Source organism: Sus scrofa, chromosome 13, assembly GCF_054392235.1.
Source record: "Sus scrofa isolate SSC_HxYL_T2T_F1_AM1 chromosome 13, Sscrofa_HxYL_maternal_Yorkshire_Landrace_v2.0, whole genome shotgun sequence".
Lineage (NCBI taxonomy): Eukaryota > Metazoa > Chordata > Mammalia > Artiodactyla > Suidae > Sus > Sus scrofa.
In genome coordinates this window covers 130,228,581-130,254,231 of record NC_139395.1, presented here as the reverse complement: position 1 = coordinate 130,254,231, position 25,651 = coordinate 130,228,581, and the positions used below count along the sequence as shown (strand labels likewise).

Genomic DNA, 25,651 nt, shown 5'->3' with positions numbered 1-25,651 from the left:
GGTACCAAAACAGACATACAGACCAATGGAACAGAATAGAGAACCCAGAAATAAACCCAGACACCTATGGTCAATTAATCTTTGACAAAGGAGGCAAGAACATAAAATGAGAAAAAGTCTTTTCAGCAAGTATTGCTAGGAAACCTGGAATAGCTGCATGCAAATAAGTGAAACTAGAACACATACTCACATCATGCATGAAAATAAACTCAAAATGGCTGAAAGACTTAAATATAAGACAAGACACCATCAAAACTCCTGGAAGAGAACAGAGGCAAAACACTCTCTGACATCAACCTCTTGAATATTTTCTCAGGTCAGTCTCCCAAAGGAACAAAAATAAAAGCAAAAATAAACCAATGGGTCCTAATCAAACTGACAAGCTTTCGCACAGGAAAAGAAACCAAAAAGACAATTAACCAAATGGGAGAAAATAGTTTCAAAGGATGCAACTGATAAGGTCATAATCTCTAGAATATACAAGCAACTTATACAACTCAATAGCAAAAAAGCCAACAACCCAGTGGAAAAATGGTCAAAAGACCTGAATAGACATTTTTCCAAGGAAGATGTACAGATGGTCAACAAGCACATGAAAAAGTGCTCAACATCCCTGATTATTAGAGGAAATGCAAATCAAAACTACCACGAGATACCACCTCACACCAGTCAGAATGGCCATCATTAATAAGTCCACAAATAACAAATGCTGGAGGGGTTGTGGAGAAAAGAGAACCCTCCTGCACTGTTGGTGGGAATGTAAGCTGGTACAACCACTATGGAAAGCAGTATGGAGTTACCTTAGAAATCTATACATAGAACTACCATATAACCCAGCAATCCCACTCTTGGGCATATATCTGGACAAAACTTTCCTTACAAAAGACACATGTACCCGCATGTTCATTGTGGCACTATTCACAATAACCAAGACATGGAAACAACCCAAATGTCCGTCGACAGATGAATGGATTAGGAAAAGGTGGTATATATACACAATGGAATATTACTTGGCCATCAAAAAGAACGACATAATGCCATTTGCAGCAACATGGATGGAACTAGAGACTCTCAAACTGAGTGATGTAAGTCAGAAAGAGAAAGACAAACACCATATGATATCACTTATAACTGGAATCTAATATATGGCACAAATGAACCTTTCCACAGAACAGAAACTCATGGACTTGGAGAATAGACTTGTGGTTGCCAAGGAGGAGGGGGAGGAGTGGGGTGGTTGGGGAGCTTTGGGTTAATAGGTGGATACTATTGCCTTTGGAATGGATTAGCAATGAGATCCTGCTGTGTAGTACTGAGAACTATGTCTAGTCACTTATGATGCAGCACAACAATGTGAGAAAATAGAATGTGTACAAGTATGTGTAATTGGGTCACCATGCTGTACAGTAGAAAAAAATCGTATTGGGGAAATAACAATTTAAAAAAAAGATTTTTGTTTCAGATCTGCGAAAAAAAATATGATAGGATTGTGCTGAATCTGTAGATTGCCTTGGATACTATAGTCATTTTGACAATATTGCTTCTTCCAGTCCAAGAGCATGGTATTTCTTTCCCATCTGATTGTGTCTTCTTCAATTTCTTTCAGTAATATCTTATAGTTTTCCAAGTACAGGTCTTTTGCCTCCTTTGGTAGGTTTATTCCTAGGTATTTTATTCTTTTTGATGTAATGATACATAAGATTGTTTCTTTAATTTCTATTTCTGATATTTCATTGTTAGTGAATAGAAATGCAACAGATTTTTGTGTATTAATTTTGTATCCTGCAACTTTACCAGATTCATTGATGAGCTCTAGTAGTTTTCTGGTAGTATTTTAGGGTTTTTTATGTATGGCATCATGTCATCTGCAAACAGTGACATATTTACTTCTTCCTTTCCAATTTGGATTCCTTTTATTTCTTTTTCTTCTCTGATTGCTTTGGCTAGGACTTCCAAAACTATATTGAATAAAAGTGGCAAGGAGTTTCTTTTATGTTATGTTGCAATGGGATTGGTGGTGTCTCTGGAGCACTGGGACACAGGTTAGAGCTCCAGTCTGCCACAGTGAGTTAAGGGTCTGGTGTTGCCTCAGTAAATTGCACCTGCAACTTGAATCTAATCCCTGGCCTGGGAACTCCATATGCCCTAGGACAGCCAGAAAAGAAAAAAGAAAAAAAAAAGGTGGTGAAAGTGGACATCTTTGTCTCTTTCCTGATCTTAGAGGACATACTTTCAGATTTCACCATTGAGTATGATGTTAGCTGTGGGTTTGTCATATATGGCCTTTATTATATTGAGGTATGTTTCCTTTGTGCCCACTTTCTGGAGAGTTTTTATCAGAAATTGGTGTTGTATTTTGTCAAAAGCTTTTTCTGCATCTGTTTAGATGATCATGTTTTTTATTCTTCAGTTTGGTAATGTAGTATATGACATTGACTGATTTTTGTGAATATTAAAAAGTCCTTTCATCCCTGTGATAAATCCTACTTGAACTTATTTACAAAACAAAAACAGATCCACAGACTTAGAAAACAAACTTATGGTTACCAAAGGGAAAGTGTGGTGGGGAGGGGTAAATTAGAAGTTTGGGATTAACACATAACACACTACTATATATAAAATAGATAGTCAATAAGGACCTACTATATAGCACAGGGAACTCTACTCAGTATTCTATAATAACCTATATGGGGAAAGAATCTGAAAAAGAAAGATATATGTATTTTATAATTGAATCACTTTTCTGTACACCTGAAACTAACACAGCATTGTAAATCAACTGTCCTCCAATATAGAATAATTTTTTTAAGGAAAAATGTAAAAAAAACAATGGAAACAATAGGAACCTCTAAATTTAAAATTGAAAAAGTATAAAAAGTACCACTAACAATGAGTTTTTCTTATGTTTATGTGACAGTAGTGATAATAGCTACTATTTTAAATAAGCCAAGATGGAAATTCCCTTGCAGTGAAGCAGGTTAAGGATCTGGCATTGCCGCAGCTATGGTGCAGGCAACACTGTGGCATGGGTTTAATCCCTGGCCTGGGAACTTCACACGCTGCGGGTGCAGCAAAAAAATAAAATAATAATTCAAGTAAATAAAATGGACCAATAATAAGCCAAGTTCTGTAGTAAATCTTGGGACTTGGAGGCAAGCCTTTTGACTAACCCAAAATCTAGGTTTTATTTCTCTAAATCATTAGAGCATAAGAATCCTATGCTTGAAAAAGAAAGGTGTTTAATAGATTCATTGCTGTATTGACAAGTTTATTTTTCTCTTGTCCCATATCTCTGAGAAAACCTCCATTCCCAATGCAAATACAAAAGAGACATTCGGAGAGGCATTTTATATGGTTAAAAATTCTCTCAGGGATTGCTCGTAACCACAACTGTATTCATCTTTATTGCTGTACAAAAATTATCACACACAAGTGACTTACACAATAAGTCACACTTTCAGTAGGTTAGAAGTCCAGGAAGACATGTTGGGTTACCTCCTGAGGCTCACACAAGGTTAAAACCAAAGTGTCAGTCAAACTGCATTCTCATCTGGAGCGTAGGACCCTCTTCCAAGATCACTCAAATTGTTGGTAAAAGTCAGTTCTATAGTTCCTGCTGTGGTTCAGTGGGTTAAGCACCTGACTACAGCAGCTCAGGTCACTGCGGAACTGGGGGTTTGATCCCCACCCCGGCTCAGTGGGTTAACGTTTCCAGCATCGCCACAGCTACAGCAATCCCTAGCCCAAGAACTCCCATATGCCGCAGATGCAGCCATTAAAATTTTTTTTTTAAATAAAAGCAATTTAAAAAGCAAGTTCTTCACAGTGTAGGTCCCTATGATTTGCTCGCTATTGGCCAGGGGTCTTTAGCTCCCAGCTATGTGCCTCCTTCTCTTACATCTTGGCAGTTTGCTTCTCTTCGGACCAGTGGGAAAACATTTTCCTAATGCTTTACCTTTTTTAAGAAGCTGTTTGGTGAAGTCAGACCCACCTAGGATAATCTCCCATGATTAACTCAAGGTCAATTGGTATCCTAATCTAGGAGTGACATCCCATCATATGCACTATTCCCATCCACACTCCAAAGGAGAGGATTTTAGAAGGTATGTACACCAGGGGACAGAATCTTGGGGCCATCTCAGAATCCTTTCTATCACAACCATCTAGAGCATTTTGTTGCTTAAAAGAGTGGTTATAATGGTTATTTTAAAATTCACAGCTCTAAAGAGGAAGGTAATGCCTATATTCTTACCTAATTATCTCAAAATGTCACTGTCAGCAGTAGACAGTTTTAAAATTAGGTATTCAACACTTTGGGATGGCTTTTCCCTCAAATTAGACTACAAAGAGAGTAAGTGTTCCTTGTCCATTCTTTTGTATGTATGCCATAAGCAGTGTACTTTCTGACCTCCACCCATGGAGTTGGCACCTGGAGTTTTCTCCTCAGGCTAGTTTCACTGTGTGGTTCTGGGGCTGGCAGCAGTAGCCTCATTAGGCTAGTTCTTTAGGCTGGCTCTGGACTTTACTTTTGGAAACTTAACCATTTTCTGCTCTCTTCCCAATTATCCCCTAAGCTATATCCTTTATTAAGTCTATGTCAGCCAAAACTAGGTTGAGTGAATTCTATTATTTGCAAACAAGAACTTTGACCAATGTAGGTCAAGAACCTTGACCAGAGGTGGTGGTGGACAACAAACCTTTCAGGAAATGAGAATATATGGCTGTTTATCCTATGTGGTCAGGCTAAAAAAGGCAGGGACAACTCAGACCAAGGCAGCTGTGGCAGCAGTGGAGAGAGTTGCTTCAATTATTACTTGGTCATATGGAGTGAAGAGCCTGTCAGTGCAGGGTCCGAGTGATTGCATTTGTGTAAGAATAGGAAGGCATGTGGAAGAAAAGACGAAAGATCAGTCTGGACACTTCTAATTATTATGGGAACAAAAACAAAATGAGATGGTTTATTTCATATGTCAGCTATGCTAGGCCATGGTACTTAGGTATTCAGCCAATATGTACATATATACATTATATATATACACATACATAAGCGCACACACACACACACACCCCTATTGCTTCTGTTTCTCTAGAGAACTCTCTCTCTCTCTTTTTTTTTTTTGCCATGCCCACAGCATGTAGCAGTTTCCTGGACAGGGATGGAACCTGTGCCACAGCAGTAACCAGAGCCATAGCAGTGATGCCATATCCTTAACATGCTAAGCCACAAGGGAACTCCAGGAGAATTCTGATTTATACAAGTAGGCTTAAAATTTACCATGACCTGGATCAAGTTATGGTAATAAAAATGCATATGCCCTAAAAAAAAATGCTTCATGTGGCCACAGTGCTATTAAAACTGAAAATAATACACAGTGTTATCCTATGAATTGTTGGATTACATCAGCTGATTTCAGTCTCATCACTTCTCATATGAAAATGAAGCTATTGTTTAGAGAAGAGTAGTACCGCCCCACTGACCCCCTAATAATTAGAATGAGACATATGGGAGGACTCTGGTGATTCACCACACTCCAAACTGCCTAGTTTCACTGAGCCTTCCCTTGCCAGCCAAAGCAGCCTTTCCTGAACCATCTGTGAGGTTTCCCCTGACTTTCTTGAATTCCATATAAATAATGGCCTAGATAGAAGCAGTTACTTTGTAAGGGAAATATATTTCTATTCATTCACCTCCCCTGAGAATCCTTATTGCCTACAGATTTGTAATTAGAAATTTCCAGGGGCCGATTACAAAGTAAAACAAGGAAGGAAAAACGTTATACACATGAATGTGCACATGCATGCACACATACAGGTAAAGATTTTGCAAGTTATAACAGCAAAAACCTGGGGGATATATGTGAGACTAGGTTTTGAACATGCTTGCCGTAGACAGATTTTCCAGTAATGGCAGAACAATATCTCTTATATCATAGGCTCCTCTTTGACTCTCCTCCCATCAAGAGTTAAAGTCTCTTTTTCTTCCTCTTGAATTTGGGCTTGTGGCAGAAATATGATTTTTGTCAAGTTGTGTGAATTCAAGACTTTATCATAAAAGGCAATGGTTTCTTTGGAATGCTCCCCCTTAGAGTCTAGCCACCATACTGTGTAGTAGACCAAGCACCACATGGAGAAACCACATGCAGGGCTCCAGACCCATGGCCTCAGCTGAAATCCCAGGCAAAGACTAGCATCAGTCACCAGACAGATGAGTTAGTAGGCTTTCACTCAGCTCCTCATCATGCCCTTGCTTTCAAATGTCTCTAGCTGAGGCCTCTGACATCATGGAACAAAGACGAGCTATCTTTGCTATGCTCGTTCTGAATTCCTGACTCTCAGAGTCCATGAGCTCAAGCAAAAGAAAATTGATGGCACTGACTTTGGGGGAGCTTGTTACACAGTATTAGTAACTTAGACAGTAATTCGGCTAGTGAACATAAATTTAGATTTATCTGAGTTATTGAAATGAGTGTACTTATTACAGATTCTAGAACCAATATGCTAAATCAAGTATTTAGAGATTAAAGTTTTGCTCAATTAGCTCACTGAACCCTGGATTCAGTGATGGCCTTCCATAAATGAATGTGTAAGAACATATGTCTGATGTTATGACAAGGAATATAAAGATTTGGGAAAACTAAGAGTGTTGGTGAATATTTATAACATGAAGACGAATTGCACACATATAAATACACATGCACATACACATACCATGCCCCTCAAAAGAGCCCAGAAGAAACTTCTTTCATCACACCACTGAACAAATACATTGGTGAGTAGAGAGCCAGCATCTTTGAAAAGTGCTATTCTCTGTGGGCAAGGTACACTGCCACAGAAAGTGTTCTCTGATAAGCAGATCTTTGGTTGACAGAAGTCTAGCAACAGTTCTTCACTTCAAGAGAAAAGTCAGACATGGTTCTGGTAATAGGCAATCACGACATCACAAGAGTCATATGGTTCATAAGTGCTAACTAATTATGAGACCCCAGTACAAAAATATGGGGCAATTCATTAAGATCCTTTTTGATATAAAACAAAAGTAAACAACAGCAAAACAATAAAAGTTTCTAACTCTAGAGAACAAAGGCATAAAATGAACTTCCATGGTAGAGTCAAAACCCAACAATCAACGCTCAGACCTGAGTCCACAGACCTAAAATCCATTAATGAAAGAAGGAGCCCAGAAAACCCCTAAGAGAAGAACCTAAAATACTGTCTCTTCTCCATTGTATATTCTTTCCTCATTTATGTAGATTAATTGGCAGTAAATACATGGGTATATTTCTGACTATCTATCCCATTCCATTGATCTATGTGTCTATTTTTGTGCCAGTACAATACTGTTTAGATAACTGTAGCTTTGTAATATAGTCTCATGTCAAAGAACCTGATTCCTCCAGCTATATATTTCTTTCACTAGATTTCTTTGGCTGTTTGGGATCTTTTGTGTTTACATACAAATTTTAAAATTCTTTGTTCTAGTTCTATATAAAATGTCATTGGTAATTTGATAGAAATTGGATTGAATCTGTAGATTGCCTCAGATAGTATCATTTTGACAATATTGATTCTTCCAATCCAAGAACACTGTGTATCTTTCCATCTGTTTGTATTATCTTCAATTTATTTCAGTAACATAGTTTTCAGAATACAGGTCTTTTGCCTCCTCAGGTAGGTTTATTCCTAGGTATTTCTCTGTCAGTTCTTTTATTATTAGTGTATACAAATGCAACAGATTTTTGTGTATTAATTTTATATCCTCCAACTTTGCCAGGTTCGTTGATGAGCCCAAGTGGTTTTCTGATAGCATCTTTAGGATTTTCTTTGTATAGTTTCATGTCATCTACAAACAGTGACATATTTACTTCTTCTTTTCCAATTTGGATTCCTTTTATTTTATTTTTTTTTTTCTTCTCTGATTTTTGTGGCTAGGAGTTCCAAAACTATGTTGAATCAAAGTGACAAGAGTGGACATCCTTGTCTTGTTCCTGATCTTAGAGGAAGTGCTTCCAGCTTTTTACTATTAAGAATAGTAGGGAGTTCCTGTTGTGGCTCAGTGGTTAGCAAACCCAACTAGCATCCATGAAGATGCAGGTTCAATCCCTGGCCTCACTCAGTGGGTTAAGGATCCAGCATTGCTATGAGCTATGATGTAGGTCACAGACAAGGCTCAGATCCTGAGCTGCTGTGGCCGGGCCTAGGCCGGTGGCTACAGTTCTGATAGGACCCCCAGCCTGGAACTTCCATATGCCATGGGTGCGGCCCTAAAAAAAAAAGAATGATATCAGCTGTAGGTTTGTCATATATGGCCTTTATTGTGTTGAGTTAGGTTCCCTCTATGCCCACTTACCAGAGATTTTTTTCATCATAAATGGATGTTGAATTTGCCTTCAGCAAAGGAGGCAAGATTATACAGTGGAGAAAAGGCAATCTCTTCAATAAGTGGTGCTGGGAAAACTGGAGGGCTACATGTGAAAAAATGAAATTATAACATTTTTAACACCATATGCAAAAATAAACTCAAAATAGGTTAAAGACCTAAGTGTAAGACCATGTACCATAAAATTCATAGAGGAAAATGTTGGCAGAACACTGCCAGTGCACTGCTATTGCAGTGATATTTTTTCAGTTTGTCTTCTAAAGTAAAGGAAATAAAAGCAAAAATAAACAAATGGGACCTAATTAAACTTAAAAGCTTTTGCACAGCAAAGGCAACCATTGATAAAATGAAAAGACAACCTACTGAATGAGAGAAAATATTTGCAAATGATATAACTAATAAAGGATTAATATCCAAAGTATGTAAACAGCTCATACAACCCAATATCAAAAAAAATTTTTTTTAATGGATAAAAGAACTAAATAGACTTTTCCAAAGAGGAAATGCAGATGGCCAGCAAGGACATGAAAAGATTCTTAACACAGGTAATCATCTGAGAAATGAAGATCAAAACCAAAATGAGATTATCACTTCCCATCTGTCAGAATGGCTATCATCAAAAAGAACACAAGGGAGTTCCCACTGTGCCACAGCAGAAAAGAACCCAACTAGTATCCATGAGGACGCAGGTTCAGTCCTTTGCTCGCTCAGTGGGTGAAGGATCCGGCATTGCCCTGAGCTCCATGAGCTGTGGTGTAGGTCTCAGACATGACTCTGATCCCGCCTTGCTGTGGCTGTGGTGTAGGCCAGCAGCTATAGCTCCTATTGAACCCCTTGCCTGGGAACTTCCATATGCCACGGATTCGGCCCCATAAAGCAAAACAACGACAACAACAAAAACCCCACGCAAATATTGGCAAAGATACAGAGAAAAGGGAACTTTTGTACATTGTTGGTAGGAATATGAATTGATGCAACCACTCTGGAAAACAGTATGGAGGTTTCTCAAAAAAACTAACAGTAGAACTATCATATGACCCAGCCATTTTGTTTTCTTTGTTTGTTTGTTTTTGCTTTTTAGGGCCGTACCTGCGGCATACAGAGGCTCCCAGGCTAGGGGTCCAATCGGAGCTACAACTGCCAGCCTACACCATGGGCACAGCAACACCAGATCCGAGCCATTTCTGTGACCTACATCACAGCTCATTGCTAATGCCAGATCCTTAACCCACTGAGTGAGGCCAGGGATCAAACCCAAAACGTCATGGTTCCTAGTCAGATTTGTTTCCGCTGCCCCACAACAGGAACTCCCTGACCCAGCCATTTTGCAAGGATGACTGTGCACTGCAAGAGAAAGGAAAACATTTTGGGGGATTATTGTTTTGACTCTGAGCTACAGTTAATTCATGGGAACCCAAAGTTTTACTATGGCCCACTGGTCAGAATGTGAGGTAATGGGACCAGGTGATAAGTGAGTTTTGTGGATCTACTCTGTCTTATAGTGGTGCCAGGGCTTCCACAAAACTATCTTGTTGATTTTTTACAGTTCTCAAAATAGAGTTTGAATAGAAATACTCAATAACTGGTAAAATCCTCCTATTGGCCATTGACCCCTAAAATAAAAGCTTAAATTATAATATAAATGACCAAAAATAAGTCCCTAAAACTATCTGATATCCCAAAATGTTAAATCAAAAGCAGCACAACATACCTGGGATAATCATGGAGACTTAAGAGATGCACAGCTGGTGATTATTATCATATTTTCATCTAATTTATCTATCTGACCATTGCAAAAAAGAGGCAGGTCTTGCAGAATGGCAAAGGATTATTTTACATTTAATTGGATTGTCACATCATAAAGATGCTATCATTTAGTAGAGAAAAATAAACCCAGCCCCTGCATTGTGTCTGGAATGTACCTTTTGATCCAACCAAAACTTTTACTCTGTCCCGGACATTAGATGCAATTTTTTTCCACCTGGCAGGAACAGACGCACACCTTTACCGTCTTCACTGCTGAAGAACAATAGGAACTCACTGACTGTACTGCAACTTAGTACACAGAACTTCACAGTGTTCTAGAAACTGATAGCTTTATGCTAATGCAGTCCACTGCACAGGAGGAATATGTATCTATATATGTTCCAAAACATATACATATCAGCAGTTAAAAGAAAGGAAAAATAGGAGACCTGTCCATTGAGAAAACTTTTTAAGGAACAACAGTCTTAGACTTCTCAATATGTTTCCTCCAATATGAAAGCATCACACTACACATCCCCTGTCATAAGGAGAGAAAGAAACTATTGTTCAATTTTTGTATTTTGTAGAAAATATATGTGATATTTGGTTATGCTTCTTCAAATAAGTAACAGGTAATCTGAAAGTCTTCCAGCTTTCAGTGCAGCACAGAGCAATGGAAGACTCTCTAAATAATCTAGGCTATGATACATACCCTCAAATCTCAAAATACAGTATGTTTTTCAGTAACTATAGCATTCTCCTTTCAAGAAAACCTCAGCTTACTGTTGGATCCTGGTAGAGACTAAATTTTTGAGAACAGTACACTATGAGACAATGAAAATTAAGCATCCCATCACAAAGTATGTTTTGTCTCATCTCTGAGCTATAAAGTTGGATATTTCTTGCACCATTCCATCATCCCCAAGAAATCATTTCTATTTGAATATGTTCAAATAGGTCCTAAGAACACAAGTTGCAAAAACAGATGACTCATACTCTGAATGCATCTACTCCTGCCATGCAGCCATTATTCTCTAAACCACATCTCTAGCCTCAGCAAGAGAGTTCTATGACCAGGTGACTGAGAAAATACATTCCACTTTACTGGCAGCTCACTGGAAATGACAATGCTAAAAAACACCCTATAGGTACCTCTGTGTTAGCAGTATTTCTTTGCCCCTTTTAATATAGTACAATCATCCTATCTACAGAAGTGGACTGCTACCATCCCACTCAGGGGTGACCTGATGCTCAGTGTAGAAAAATAAATATTCCCAATGGTCAGAACTTCAAACAGACATCTTGTGATCCATTTATATGGAAAATAAGATAAGCTATAGGTCTGCATTCATTTAGAGGCAATAGCTTATATTTTATTGGATTATCAGGGACTTGGGAGGAATAATACTAGAGGATTGGTGATAAGATTACAACAAATACCAGTCTAGACTTTTAAACTATTTTAGAGTTTGAGAACATTTGTGTGCCATGTGAATGTGGAAAACTGACACTATATAGAGGTTTTCAATAGATGACTAAACAAGGTGACCTGCCATTTGGGTTTGTAAACCTCTTCCAGTCACAGTCATCCAGTAATTATTAAATGATCTCGTGATAAAAGTAGTCATAGTTTCAGGCAGAGTTTATGCCTGGGATAAGCAACTTAGACTTCCTCTGCCCCAGATGTTTGGATATTACTTCTGCTGAGTGCACAGTTTGAAGGCAACAGTGAACAAACATGAGTCCTGCCATATGGTACCATACCCTAAAAGGAATAACCAGCCACCTGATGGCATGTTAATTACATAGGGCTTCTTCCAACATGATGAGTATTGGAATCTGTCCTCTCTGAAACTGATGCAGTCTAGACCTGGATTTGTCCATCTTATCTACCAGGCTTCTGCCAGCAACACCATCTGTGGACTTAGCAAGTGCCTCACTTGCTGTCATTATAATTCACTTAATATTGGTTCTGATCAGAGATCTTATTTTATAGCAAAATGATTAAGACATTAGATTGACGCCAACCAGAAGCAGTTGGCTTTATAAAGCAGTGAAATGACTTCATGAAGATTTAGTTTTGGTGCCTATTGGGAGATATCTTATAAAATTGGGATGACATCTTGTAGGATACAGCATATGCTATAAAATAACAACCAATACACAGTGTTTTTTCAGCCATGGCCAGATTATATGAGTTTAGGAACCAAGAAATGAGAGTGGCACTTCTCAATATAATGGCTTACTATTATAAATGGCTCACTAATATAAATTTTACTTCACATCCTTGCCACTTTCAGCTACTTTGGTCTAAGGATCTTGTACTCAAGGTAGGAATACTTCCACCAAGAGCACAAGTATCTTGGGAATTCCCACTGTGGCACAGTGGGTTAATCTGACTGCGGATTATGGAGGCATGGGTTCAATCCTTGGCCCAGTGCAGTGAGTTAAAGGATCCGCCATTGCCACAACTATGGCATAAATCACAGCTGCAGCTTGGACTCAGTCCCTGGCCCAAGAACTTCCATATGCTGCAGGTGCAGCCATAAATAAATAATTTTTTTTTTAAACACAAGGAGTTTCCATTGTGGTGCAGTGGAAACAAACCCACCTAGTATCCATGAGGATGAGGGTTCGATCCCTGGCCTCCCTCAGTGTGTCAGGGATCTGGTATTGCTGTGGTGTAGGCCAACAGCTGTAGCTCCTATTCTACCCCTAGCATGGGAACTTCCATATGCCACAAGTGCAGCAGCCCTAAAAAGCAAAAAAAAAAAAAAAAAAGAAAAAGCATAAGAGCCTCAAACCGCTTGACAAAGTGGACAAGGGCATTACCATGTTGGCTGTGGGATTGAGCATGATTAAAAAGGAATAATTACTGTTATGCAATATAAATATAGAACATTTCCTTAATACAGCAATTCCAATAGGATATTCCTTAGTATATCTATGTCTATTAGAAAATATTAATGGAAAACTAGAGCACCCTCGTACAAGTAGAACCACCAGGGGCTCAATTCCCCCCAAAAATGGAAGTTTGGGCCATTCTGCAATAGGTAAAGAAATCCAGTTAACTCAGTCACTGCTGACCTGAAAATAAAAGTAATATGGAATGGTTAGTTGTTGATGAAGAAGGTTACACACATCAGCTAAAGATCATTTGCAGAAAATGTAACTGATTTTCTGTTTTATTCTTGCTATATTTAGTATATTTTGATAGTATTTACTTTGTAATTTAGTCCATATTAAAAATTCCAAGGTAAAATTGAGGAAACAATAACCACTACATATTTAGACCTAGAAAAAATTGTATTAAATTTAAAGATTACACCAAACAAAAAAAGATTATACTAAATAGTCTCATCTAGGGAGAGAATGAATTGTTTATTTGTATGAGAGATTGTCACCTTATTAGGTGGGAACATTGTTTTTGTCACTATTAAGTTCGGAAAACAGATGCATGTCCAAATAAAGGGTAACATCTGTGTTTCATGACTGCACAAAATATTTTAAGTACTCTTCTTTCTTTTGTTTCCTATTTTGTAAATCTTCTTTTCCATGGGCAGAATCCCCCAAACTACATCATGTAATATCATGGATGACTCTTTTACAAATAGTGCAGATTTCTGATTTCTACCATGTGGGAAAATGGTATCTGTATGAGGAATTCTTTTTTTTTTTTTTTTTTGGCCATGGTATGCAGCAGCCTAAGGTGGGATCTCAGTAGTTCCAAACCAGGGAATGAACCTGGGCCGGAGTGGTGAAAGTGCCAAGTCCCAACTACTAGACCACCAGGGAACTCCCAAGGAGGTGGGGTTGTTCTAGAGTCTGTGGTGGTGACAAATGACAGCTCCCTCATTAGTCTAATTGTGTGGTATGCTTCAAGGTATTGTTCCTGAGATCTTAGTCTGTCTCTCTGCCCTCCCAATGACCCTGTATAGGGGATCCTGTTTGCCATTTGTACTAAAACACATTTGGGAATGAAAGGAGATGCTGTTAATAATGTCAAGGATATCCATTCCAAATGCAGTAGTTATCCTTCTAGTCACTTGTGATGGAGCATGATGGAGGATAATGTGAGAAAAAGAATGTAAATATATGTATGTGTGACTGGGTCACTTTGCTGTACAGTAGAAAATTGACAGAACACTAAAAACCAACTATAATGGAAAAAATAAAAATCATTAAAAAAATAATGTCCAGGATAAACTAGAACAATAATAAACATGGGATACATAATAACTTTAATACTGTGATTTACTTGATACATTTTGCTGCTTAATTAGACTAGGGGTTATTTGTTTTTTCCTAAGAACCCTGACCAAAATACCATTATATTTTTAGGATTGTAAAATCAGCTAATGATCTAAGAAGACCCTGTGTACTATATTGTGTCTATAACACAGGGGAGAATATTCTGTTCTGCAATTCTATTACAAAGCAAATTCAGTTTAATTCAAATTCATAGAATCTATTATATCAATATTAGTTGACTTAATGTATCCGTCTGCTTGTTGCCTAAAGAACCATGACTTACATGGTTATACGTCTTTAATGAAGCCTAGGGAATGGAAACATAGTACAGTCATCCCTTGGTGTCTGTGAGGGACCACAGATACCAAATCCACAGATGCTCACGACCCTTCTATAAAATGGTGTAATGTTTGCATATAACCTACTGCATATCCTCCCATATATTTTATACTTTTTTCCTCCTATATATTTTAAATCAAGGTTAGATTACTTATTATAATACTTAATACAATGTAAGTACTATGTAAATAGTTGCCAGCATGTGGCTAATTCAACTTTTGCATTTTGGAACTTTCTGGAATTTATTTCCAAATACTTTTAATCTGCTGTTGGTTGAATCCCCAGATGCAGAATCCAGAGGTACAAAGAAGTACAAAGGACCAACTAAACCTTGTTTGATGTTTTTATAAACAGTGTTTCACTGACATATAGGTGAGTCAAGGTTGTTAAATGCAGGATTACTAAGGACAAAACACGTATTTTAAGAAATCTTTTAGTGTCCATGTTCAAACTGTTATCATGTAATTTCCATGTAAGTTGTTATTTTATGCTGTAGATGTATAGATATATGCATATTGTTCTATGCTATAAATGTTTGTAGTGTAATACTGCTAATGCCAGAAACCCAAACAGAAACAAATATCAGTCTCATTCATCATTCCAGTGTCTTCATTCAGACAGTTGAATCATTAAGTGAATAGTTACTGGCAATCCAGCAATCCAGCAATTTTTATATAGGCTGGAAGCTGAGAATCAAGTGATAAGCAAAAAAGATGTGATCCTGAGGACAGTTTAGTAAGCTCAAAAAGGAAATGCAGACATCAAACTGTAATACAAATAACTATATAGCTACTAACCATAGTGAGTGCTATGCAGGAAATGCATGTGATGTTCTGGGACGTAGATTATATGGAAAGCCAAGGGAGATCTTTTTGAGGAGGTGGCATGTGAATGGACACCTGAAAATAACAAAGCAATAACTAAGGGTGGGAGTTAGTTGGGAGAAGAGGCTGCTCTAGACGAAGAGAAAAGCATGTAATAGTCTATGAAGCAAAGTTGAGCATGAATGTCAGTTCAAAGCACTGGAAGGAGCCCTTGGCAGCTGGAGCTGAGAGCAAGGAGAGTGAGGCCACAGTGGACTCTGGAGGCAGCTGCCACCACCCCAAGCCCTGCAGACATGCATAGGAAGGAGGCCTTGCCCGAGTCCTCTCCCCAACTCTTGGGTGAAACTGAATACCAAGAACAGAAATTAGGTCCTGAGAGGATAGCTAGAGCAGGAATCTATCTGAAACTATAAAAAGCAGGGAGATGTGGAGAGGGAAACCTAAGCCATGTGGGAAAGTCCTTGTGGGAAAGCCAAAAATGAGGAGTCCGGACCCCAAATTAACATCAAAGACAAAGAGGACAGTTAAAGAAAGACGTCAGAGTGAACACATACATATACCTATCCTTTCCCAAATTCCTTAGCCTATGAAAAAATGTTTTTGAAATTCACTTATAAAAGATAATTGTGCTGAAAAGAAAAATGTACCTGACCTGTACCTGAACAGAAATTTGAGGAAAAACAAGGTGAGTGGAAAATTGAAGGGAAATAAGAGCCAATAAAACAAGAACAAATTGGAGTTCCCATCTCCAATGGCTCAGTGAGTTGTGGCTTAGCAGGTTACAAACCCAACTAGTATCCATGAGGATGCGGTTCGATTCCTGGCCTCACTCAGTGGGCTAAGGATCTGGTGTTGCTGCAAGCTGGGGTGTGGGTCACAGATACAGCTTGGATTCTGCACTGCTATGGCTTTAGGATAGGCCAGCAGCTGTAGCTTCAATTCAACCCCTAGCCTGGGAACTTCCATAAGCCACAAGTGTGGCCCTAAAAAAAATAAAAACAGAAAACAAGAACGAATAAAGAAAAAGTTCACCCAGCCTAAAACAGAAATAGGAGAAAAGTGATTGAGCGAATTTGTATTTTATTTTATTTTTTATTTTTTATTTTTATTTTTTTTTATTTTCCCACTGTACAGCAAGGGGGTCAGGTCATCCTTAGATGTATACATTGCAGTTACAGTTTTTTCCCCCGAATTTGTATTTTATAAGCAAAACGTGTTTATAATTAATATGACCATTGGAAGGGGCTTTATTTTCACTGCATTCTTTTGTATATTTATATTTGGTACATCATATGTGTACTAGAATAGTTTCAAGAGGCCAGGATCTGCTAGGGGGAGTAGGACACCTGGAAAAACAGCCCTAGGCGATTGCTCTCCAATATATCCATCCTTACAATAAGCATTTAAGAATGTGTCAGGATGGTCATGAGTCAGCTTGCATCTGGTGAACATTAGAAACATAACCAAGGTCTCCAGAACACTTAATAGTGATCAAGAGGGAGTAAAAACCTCTGAGCAATGGCAAAAAGACTTCTTAAAAATCCTTAAGAGTTCTCTCTCTGTCAGCAAGACACACTTGTGGGAGATGACAGACAGGTTAAGTTTCTCTTCGAACAGGGAGAGTGGTTGTGCTCTCTCCCTCGCAGAGCAACTTATATCTCTCCTATTTCCATTTAAGAAAGTTGTGTTATATCTGAAACTTTGCTCTCTTTAAATCAACAAAATCATTTTTATGAAAACAGTACAACTATTATTTCTTTAAAAATGAATAAATAAAAATTATCCTTGAAAAGCCCTTGAGAAAAGCCACATTGCAGATAATCAAATATCTCTTAAGGGTGTGGAGAAAAGGGAACCCTCCTACACTGTTGGTGGAAATGTAAATTGGAAGAACAACTATGGAGAACAGTATGGATGTTCCTCAAAAAACTAAATATAGAACTACCATATGACCAAGCAATCCCACCCCTGGGCATATATCCAATGAAAACCATAATTCGAAAATATACATGCACCCCAGTGTTCCTTGCAGCACTATTTACAATAGCCAAGACGTGGAAGCGATGTAAGTGTCCATTGATGGAGGAATGGATACAGAAGATGTGGTACAAGGGAATATTAGCCATAAAATGATATAATGCCATTTGCAACAACATGGATGGACTGAGAAATTATCATACTAAGTGAAGTAAGTTAGAGAAAGACAAACATCATATGATATCACTTATATGTGGAATCTAAAAAAAAAATGATACAAATGAACTTTACAAAAGAGAAACAGACTCGCAGACTTAGAAAACAAACTTATGGTTGCCAAAGGGGAAACATGGTAGGGAGAGAGAGTTTGTGATCAACATATGCATACTACTATATATAAAATAGATAATCAACAAGGACCTACTGTATAACATAGGGAACTCTACTCAATATTCTGTAATAACCTATGTGGGAAAAGAATCTGAAAAAAAAAAAAAGGATATAGGTATATGTATAACTGAATCACTTTATACCTGGAACTAACACAAATTCTAGGTCAACTATACTCCAATATTAAATTAAACTTTAAAAAATCTTTTAAGCATCCAGTACAAATGATATTCCTCAACATTGGAACAGACTAATATTACTTTGGCTAAACACCTGAAAAAATGCTTGGCTTACATTTGGAAGTCATGCTATAAGTTAAAAAGCTATATCTTACATCATTATTGTCATATTAAATGCGGTGAATACTTTTACTACAAGAGTACATGAATGTTAATATTTGTTCTTCTTTCTGTTGTTGCTTTAAGCGTAATATTAAGCTGTTTGAGATTTTTTCTTATTCCTGAGGTAAGCTTGTATCACTATTAACTTCCCTCTTAGAACAACTTTAGTTGCATCCCATAGGTTTTGGATTGATGTGTTTTCATTTTCATTTGTCTGTAGATCATTTTTTTCAATTTCCTCTGTGATTTAATCAGTGAGCATGGATGCTAAATATGATGGAAAAAGAGTGCATTTACAGCTCCCAACCGAGGTTTGCTCCTTAGGGACAAAAGTGATCGAATAGAAATGACAGGCAAAATCATCTGCCATATTTAAATTTGTTTTTCCTTATGTTTCTCCTATAATGCACTTGAATTCTGAAAAATTAAGTATGATTATAATATAACTCTACTGTAAAAATAGGAGACATTTCAAATATACAGATATACTCTAAATTTAGAGACAACAAAAATGAAAAGTAGAGTAGCCTTGGCACAATTGTCAGAGCAATTCATTAAATTGTGGTCTTTGGTGTGTTTTTTTTTGCTTTTTTTTTTTTTTTCTAATAGCCACACCTGGGGCACGTGGAAGTTCCCAGACTAGGGGTCAAATCAGACCTGCAGCTGCCAGCCTACATCACAGGCACAGCCACGTGAAATCTGAGCCACATCTGTAACCTATACCACAGCTCAGAGCAATGCTGGATTCTTAACCCCTGAGTGAGGCCAGGAATCAAACCTACATCCTCATGATACTAGCGGGGTTCATAACCTACTGAGCCAAAATGGAAACTCCAAATTGTGGTCTTTGGATAATCTACATAAGTCACAGCTTTTCCTTTTCCCCTGAAAGTTGGTAAATGGTAGCTACTGCTGTTTTCCCCACCCCCCAAAGCAAACAATCTGCCTGGATTATGAATGTGATGAGTGCTGGAACTAGGAAAGAAGAAGAGCAATGAAGTAACTACAAATGTCCATATTGATAAGAAAGAAAATAAATAAATCAGGCATTTGTGTCCGGGGCAAAATTTTAAAGTATCATTCTCTAAGGTGGTTTTTTGACATAAGAAAATCTAATTGGGGTCAAAAATACAGTGAAGAAGGCCAGATAATTTAAGATCTTAAAGAATAATAGGGAACCCTGCCCTGACATCCAAAACCAAGCTATTCACAGATTCTACCTAGTTACATATCCTACCTAATTCCCAAACAGCATTGAGAATCACTGAATATTTGTAAAAAACATCATATTACTAAAAAATAACCTAAAGAAAATTATTATTCAAACAAATAAGCAATCTTGTAAGTTAAAATATGTCTCTAGCAATGTTCCAGATATCTATTGCTGCATAACAAACTACTTAACCATATTTCATCATTTCGTGGGTCAGAGAATTGAGTAAGTCTCAGTTGGGTGATTTTTCTATTCCTTATGCCATTGACTGAAGTCACTTGATTATACACATCTGACAGATATACTCAACTAGAGTTTGCAAGATGGACTTATTTACATGCTCACTGCCTTGGAGGGGAAGGCTGGAAGAACGGACTTAGTTGGAACTGTCAACTAGATCACCTATAAATTGCCTCTAAGCATGGCAGTCTCTTGGTGTTCAAACCTCTGACATGGTGGATGGCATCCCCAGAGTAAATATTCTAAGAAACCCAAATGGGGAGTTCCCGTCATGGCGCAGTGGCTAACGAATCCGACTAGGAACCATGAGGTTGCGGGTTCGATCCCTGCCCTTGCTCAGTGGATCAAGGTTCTGGCGTTGCCGTGAGCTGTGGTGTAGGTTGCAGACGTGGCTCGGATCCTGTGTTGCTGTGGCTCTGGTGTAGGCTGGCAGCTATAGCTCTGATTCAACCCCTAGCCTGGGAACCTCCATATGCCGCAGGAGCGGCCCAAGAAATGGCGAAAAGACAAAAAAAAAAAAAAAAGAAACCCAAATGGAAGCTGCATGGAGTCTTAGAAACTAGTCTTGGAAATTCAGGAATATCACTTCTGACCACATTCAAGCAAAACTATGGCAAAGCCAGACTCAAAGGTAGAGAACTAGGTTCTATCTCCTAGGAATAATAGCAAAAAAATTGTGATCGTATTGAGTCTACCACAGATGGATAACTTCCACTAATGACCATGACGGAATAACTAGTACTGAGAAAACCCTCCTGCAGTAAACAACTGGAAAACTGGGAAAATGTATGAAACAGATATTTTCAGACATTGGACAAAAAGCATAACAGTATGCTCTCTGAGAAAAGTGAAATAAAGGAGATGACCCCGACAGTCATTTGACTTGATGCCTAAAGGCATTTCCTAGGAATCAGTCTGAGGAGAGAAAACCTAAGCCAAGCACAGTGATGTTGATGAGCTGATAGACAGAGATTGTATTTGGAGAAGGCCAAGGTGACTGAAAATAGCAGAACAGAGTACAAAAGAAAGGAGGAAACAATGGAAAGAAAGAGTCCTAGAAATATGCATAAGGGCCCTTTGAAACATTGGCTGAGTCCTAACTCAAGAGAATAGGAATCCAATATAGTAGACAAGCTAAAATTACGAGAATAATATACTACTGTGGGATAAATAACTACTAAGCAAGTACAATGCAGAAAGGTCTTTGGCTGGTTGCAAAAGAAGAAAAAAAAGTCAAGTATTCAAGCATGTAATAGAGGTGCCTAAAAAGCCATACCTTATGAGTAGGGCTAAATTAGTCTTAGAACAGTGGTTCTCAACTGGGGGTGATTTTGCCTGCCAGGGGATGTTTGAGTAATATATAGAGATAATTTCAACTGTCATAACTGTTGGGGGAGTTTGCAACCAGTGGATAGAGGCCAGGGATGCAACTAAAAATACTACATACACAAGGACAATCCTATTTAAAAAAAAAAAAAAAAAAAAAAAAAGGGAAGAAAAAAAAAGAACCCTCCATTTCTAAATACCAATAGTCTTGAGAGTAAGAAACCCTGGTTAGAGTAAGACTACTTTAGACCTGACTTAACAAAGTTTAAAAACAAGCTTCAATTGATGAAGTTAATATGCCATTAAAGATCAATTGCAACACCAATTCTGCCAATCAGAAAAAAAGATCTCGGCAGTCTTTAAATGAAACAACAAAATCGAAGGAAAGAAAGAAAATTCAGACCATATGATCGCAATGTCCAAATTCAACTAAAAATTTTCTAAACATGCAAGAAGCAAGAAAATGTAACTCATAAAAGTAAGGAAGGAGTATAGTCAGTAGAAATAAACCCAGAAATGATAGAGATGATGGACAGAGAATTTGAGACAGCTATGATAAATAGTTTCAAGGACTTTAAGGAAAATATTAACATAATGGAGATAGAAATGGAAACTATGAAAGAGAACTGAACTGAACTTCTAGAGCAAAAATGTACACTATCTAAAGTAAAATTGCCACTGCATGAGATTTTAAGATTAGAAACTGCGGAAGAAATTATACCTTAAAACTACAAATCATTTTTGAGATAAATTATGGAAGACTTAAGTAAACGGAGAGATACAATGTGTTCATGTGTTGATTCAAATTATATAAAAGTCCATACAATCTAAATGTATTTGTAGTTGAATAAAGTAAAATAGTGATTACATGTGAACTGGAGGTAGTGAGAAGAAGGGATTTCATAGGTGCACAAGGACTCTTTTGTGAGTGATGGACATATTGACTTTCTTGATTGTGATAATGGTTTCAGGAAGGTATAGATGTTGCAAAACTTATCAAACTGTACTCTTACATATATGCAGATTATTGAATGCTAATTATACCCCAATTTTTTAAAAGCCCATTAAAAAGAAATACTGGCTAAACTTTTTTCCACATTTGATTAAAACTATAAACACTTATATCCAAAATACTCAATAAACACCAAAAAGAATGACATATAGAAAATCAGGGGGAGTTCCCATAGTGGCTCAGTGGAAATGAATTGACTAGCATCCATGAGGATGCAGGTTTGATCCCTGGCCCTGCTCAGTGGGTTAAGGATCCAGCATTGTCATGAGCTGTTGTGTAGGTCACAGATGAGGCTCGGTTCTGGTGTTGCTGTGGCTGTGGTGTAGGCTTGTAGTTACAGTTGCGATTTGCCAATCTTAGGCTGGGAACTTCCATATGCAGAGGATGCAGCCCTAAAAAAAGACCAAAAAAAAAAAAAAGAAAATCAGATCAAGTGTTTTACAGATGGAAATACACTACTCAGATCCATCTTCAAGGAAAGATTTGTTGTCCCAAATGTGGAACTCCTGTCAGCAAACAGCCTTTAGCTTTCAGCCCTTTCTGGGATTGCTTCAGCTGCAGAGAGCTACCTCAACCAAGATTATGCCCTCCAGCAGGCGGCCCATGTTTAATGACTGATCTGGGCAGAGGTATACAGAGCGCCTTGTGAGGCTCTGCCTAATTCTTAAGCTGCCACAGGTGTAGAGCCTTTGGGCACTCCCTCAAAAACAATCTGAGCCCTAAACTCTGCTTCAGAATCTCCTTCCCAGGGAATCCAACCTGAAATATCAACTCACATCATAATCAAATGACCTGTAATTCAAATGCAAAGAAAAATTCGTACAAACAGACAGAGGTAAAAGACACATTACACACATAACTTTTATGTATGTATTTTTTTAATGCAAACAAAAAAAATGTTCCTGTGTAATGTAAAGACACATTACATACATGGCTTTTATGTATGTATTTTTTTTAATGCGAATCTTAAAAAAAAATGAAGTTCACGTCGTGGCTCAGCAGTTAAAGAACCCAACTAGTATCCATGAGAATGCATGTTCGATCCCTGGCCTCTCTCAGTGGGTTAAGAATCCGGCATTGCCATAAGCTGTGGTGTAGGTCAAAGATACGGCTTGGATCTAGCATTGCTGTGGCTCTGACGTAGGCCAGCGGCTACATCTCCAATTGGACCCCAAGCCTGGGAACCTCCACATGCAGTGGGATCGGACCTAATAAATAAGTAAATAAATAAATAAATAAATAAAAAGTTACTTACTTCTAAAATACCCCAAGCCACATAAATATCAAATCATTATATTGTATACCTGAAACTAATGTAACGTCAATTGTACATCCAAAATATGCCAGCCAAAGGACAAGGGAGCAACACCCTTAAAGCATTTAAAGAAAAGAAATGGCCAAACTAGAATTCCATAAGCAGTGAAAATACTTTTCCAAAATTAAGGCAAAGTAAAGCCTTATTCAGAAAAACAGAAGATGGTATCATTTTTCAGCAGGAGACCTGATAAAAGAAGGTCTGTTAAGTGGAAACAAAATGATGTTTGATGGAAAGGCTTGAAGAGTGGGGGAAATGATAAATATGAAGATAGATACTGTATAAAACTTGTTTTTAATTTATTTCAGTGATAACTGATTATTTAAAGAAAAAATTAAAATAATAACATTGTACTCTAGGATTTAAAACATGTAAAATGTATGATAACGCTAACACAAAGGACAGGAGAGAAACAATGGAAGTGCACTGTTAAAATCTTTTTATAATATGTGGTAGCCAGCTTCCAAAATGACTTTCAGTCATCTTCACCTTCTGATATTCATGTAATTGTGTTACACAGTCCCACTCTGAACCAAGTGACCTGAGTAACAGATAGAACACTACAAAAATAACTTTGTGTCACTTTTGAAGTTAAATGATGGAAGGCATTGTGGTTTCCAGCTTGTTCTCTTAGGATACTTGTTCTAGGGGAAGTCTTCCCCTATCATGGGACATTTAGTCAGCCCTACAGAACAACCCCTCTGGAAAAGAACTAAGTCAGCTCACAACAATCAGCCCCTTCTAGCCAGCCATGTAACTGAGCCACTCTGGAAGCATGTTCTCCAGCCCCAGTACAGCCTTCAGATGACTGAGCCCCAGATGGTATTTTGATTGCAGCCTCATGAGAGACCCCAAGGCAGAAATGCTCAGTTAGGTCACTTGCAATTTCCTGAACAACAGAATCTGAGAAATTTTTAAAAATATGTTGTTGTTTTAAGCCACAAAAATGCCTGCTAATACTTTATAAGTATTACAGTGATATATCAATTAGAAAGAAAACAGGACACCAGTATCCCTCCTGAACATAGACAAAAAAACTCATAAAGAAGTACATTTCATAATTTCAGGGACATACAAGCAGGGTTTGTGGCATGAATAGAGTATTTAATAATTGAAAATATGATTACCAGGAGTTTTCATTGTGGCTCAGCAGTAACGAACCAGACTAGTATCCATGAGGACACAGGTTCAATCCCTGGCCTTGCTCAGTGGGTTAAGGAGCCCTCATTGCTGTGGCTGTGGTGTAGGCCAGCAGCTGTAGCTCCAATTCAACCCCTAGACTGGGGACTTCCATATGCTGTGGGCGCAGCCCTAAAAAGGAAAAGAAAGGAAAGGAAAGAAAGAAAGAAAAGATGATTACCAAATATAGGAGAAAAACTTTATGTTCATATTAGTAAATGCAAAAAAATACACAAAAACTGTGGAGTTGAGAGAGGATTAAGATGGCAGAATAGAAGGACTAGAGCTCAACTTCTCTCCTAAAAACAACAAAATTCACAACTAAAGACTGAGCAATCTCCACCCAAATGGACCAGAAACCTTAAAAAAGATGCCCTACTCCAGAAGAAAAAGAGGAGGCCACATCCACAGGTAGGAGGGGTGATTTCACCATATAAACAACCCCATATCTCCTGGGTGGGAAGCTCCACAGACTGAAAACTAACTGGTTCTCAGAGACTCACCCACAAGAATGAGAGTTCTGAGCCCCACATCAAACCCTCATGTGCCGGGATCCGGCACTGGGAGAAAGAGCCCCTGGAGCATCTGGCATTGAAGGCCAGCGGGGCCTGTGCGCAAGAGCTCCACAGGACTGGAGGAAACGGAGACCCCATTCTTAAGAGGCCCAGACAGACTTTCACGTGCACTAGGTCCCAGGGCAGAGCAAGGTCTCCACAGGAATCTGGGTCAAACCTAACTAACATCCTGGGAAAACAGGGGTGAATGTGGCTGGTTGTGAGGGAAGGACCTTGAAAGCAAAGCTCTCGGGAATACTCAGCAGCGTGCCTTTCTCTGGCGGTGGCCATTTTGGGAAAATCAGTCAGCACTGAGAAGCCCCAGGGCAAACAACAACCCAGGTGGGATCACAGCCCCACCCCTCAGTAAACAGGCTACCTAAAGACCCCTCAGGCACACAACAGCCTCTAATCCCATCCAGAGACTAAGCCCCACCCACCAGAGGGGTTAGAATCAGCTCCACCTACCAGTGGGCAGGTTTCAGCCCCTCCCATCAGGAAGCCTACAGCAAGCCCCCATACTGACTTCAGCCACAAGCAGGGCAGACACCAGAAGTAAGAGAGGCT

General features: G+C 38.4%; 1 protein-coding gene across 13 annotated transcripts in view; it reads right to left on the bottom strand.

The window, feature by feature from the left end:
* LOC106505748 (uncharacterized) overlaps positions 1-25,651 on the bottom strand; it is a 1,225,997-nt gene that overhangs the window by 1,157,824 nt on the left and 42,522 nt on the right. Inside the window, exon 2 of one of the 13 annotated variants that reach the window (XR_014824361.1) lies at positions 15,511-15,612. The exons of the other annotated variants lie outside the window; for them this stretch is intronic. The gene's annotated coding sequence lies outside the window, so the exon portion shown is untranslated. The remainder of the gene's footprint in view (positions 1-15,510; positions 15,613-25,651) is intronic. 13 annotated transcript variants of the gene reach the window in all.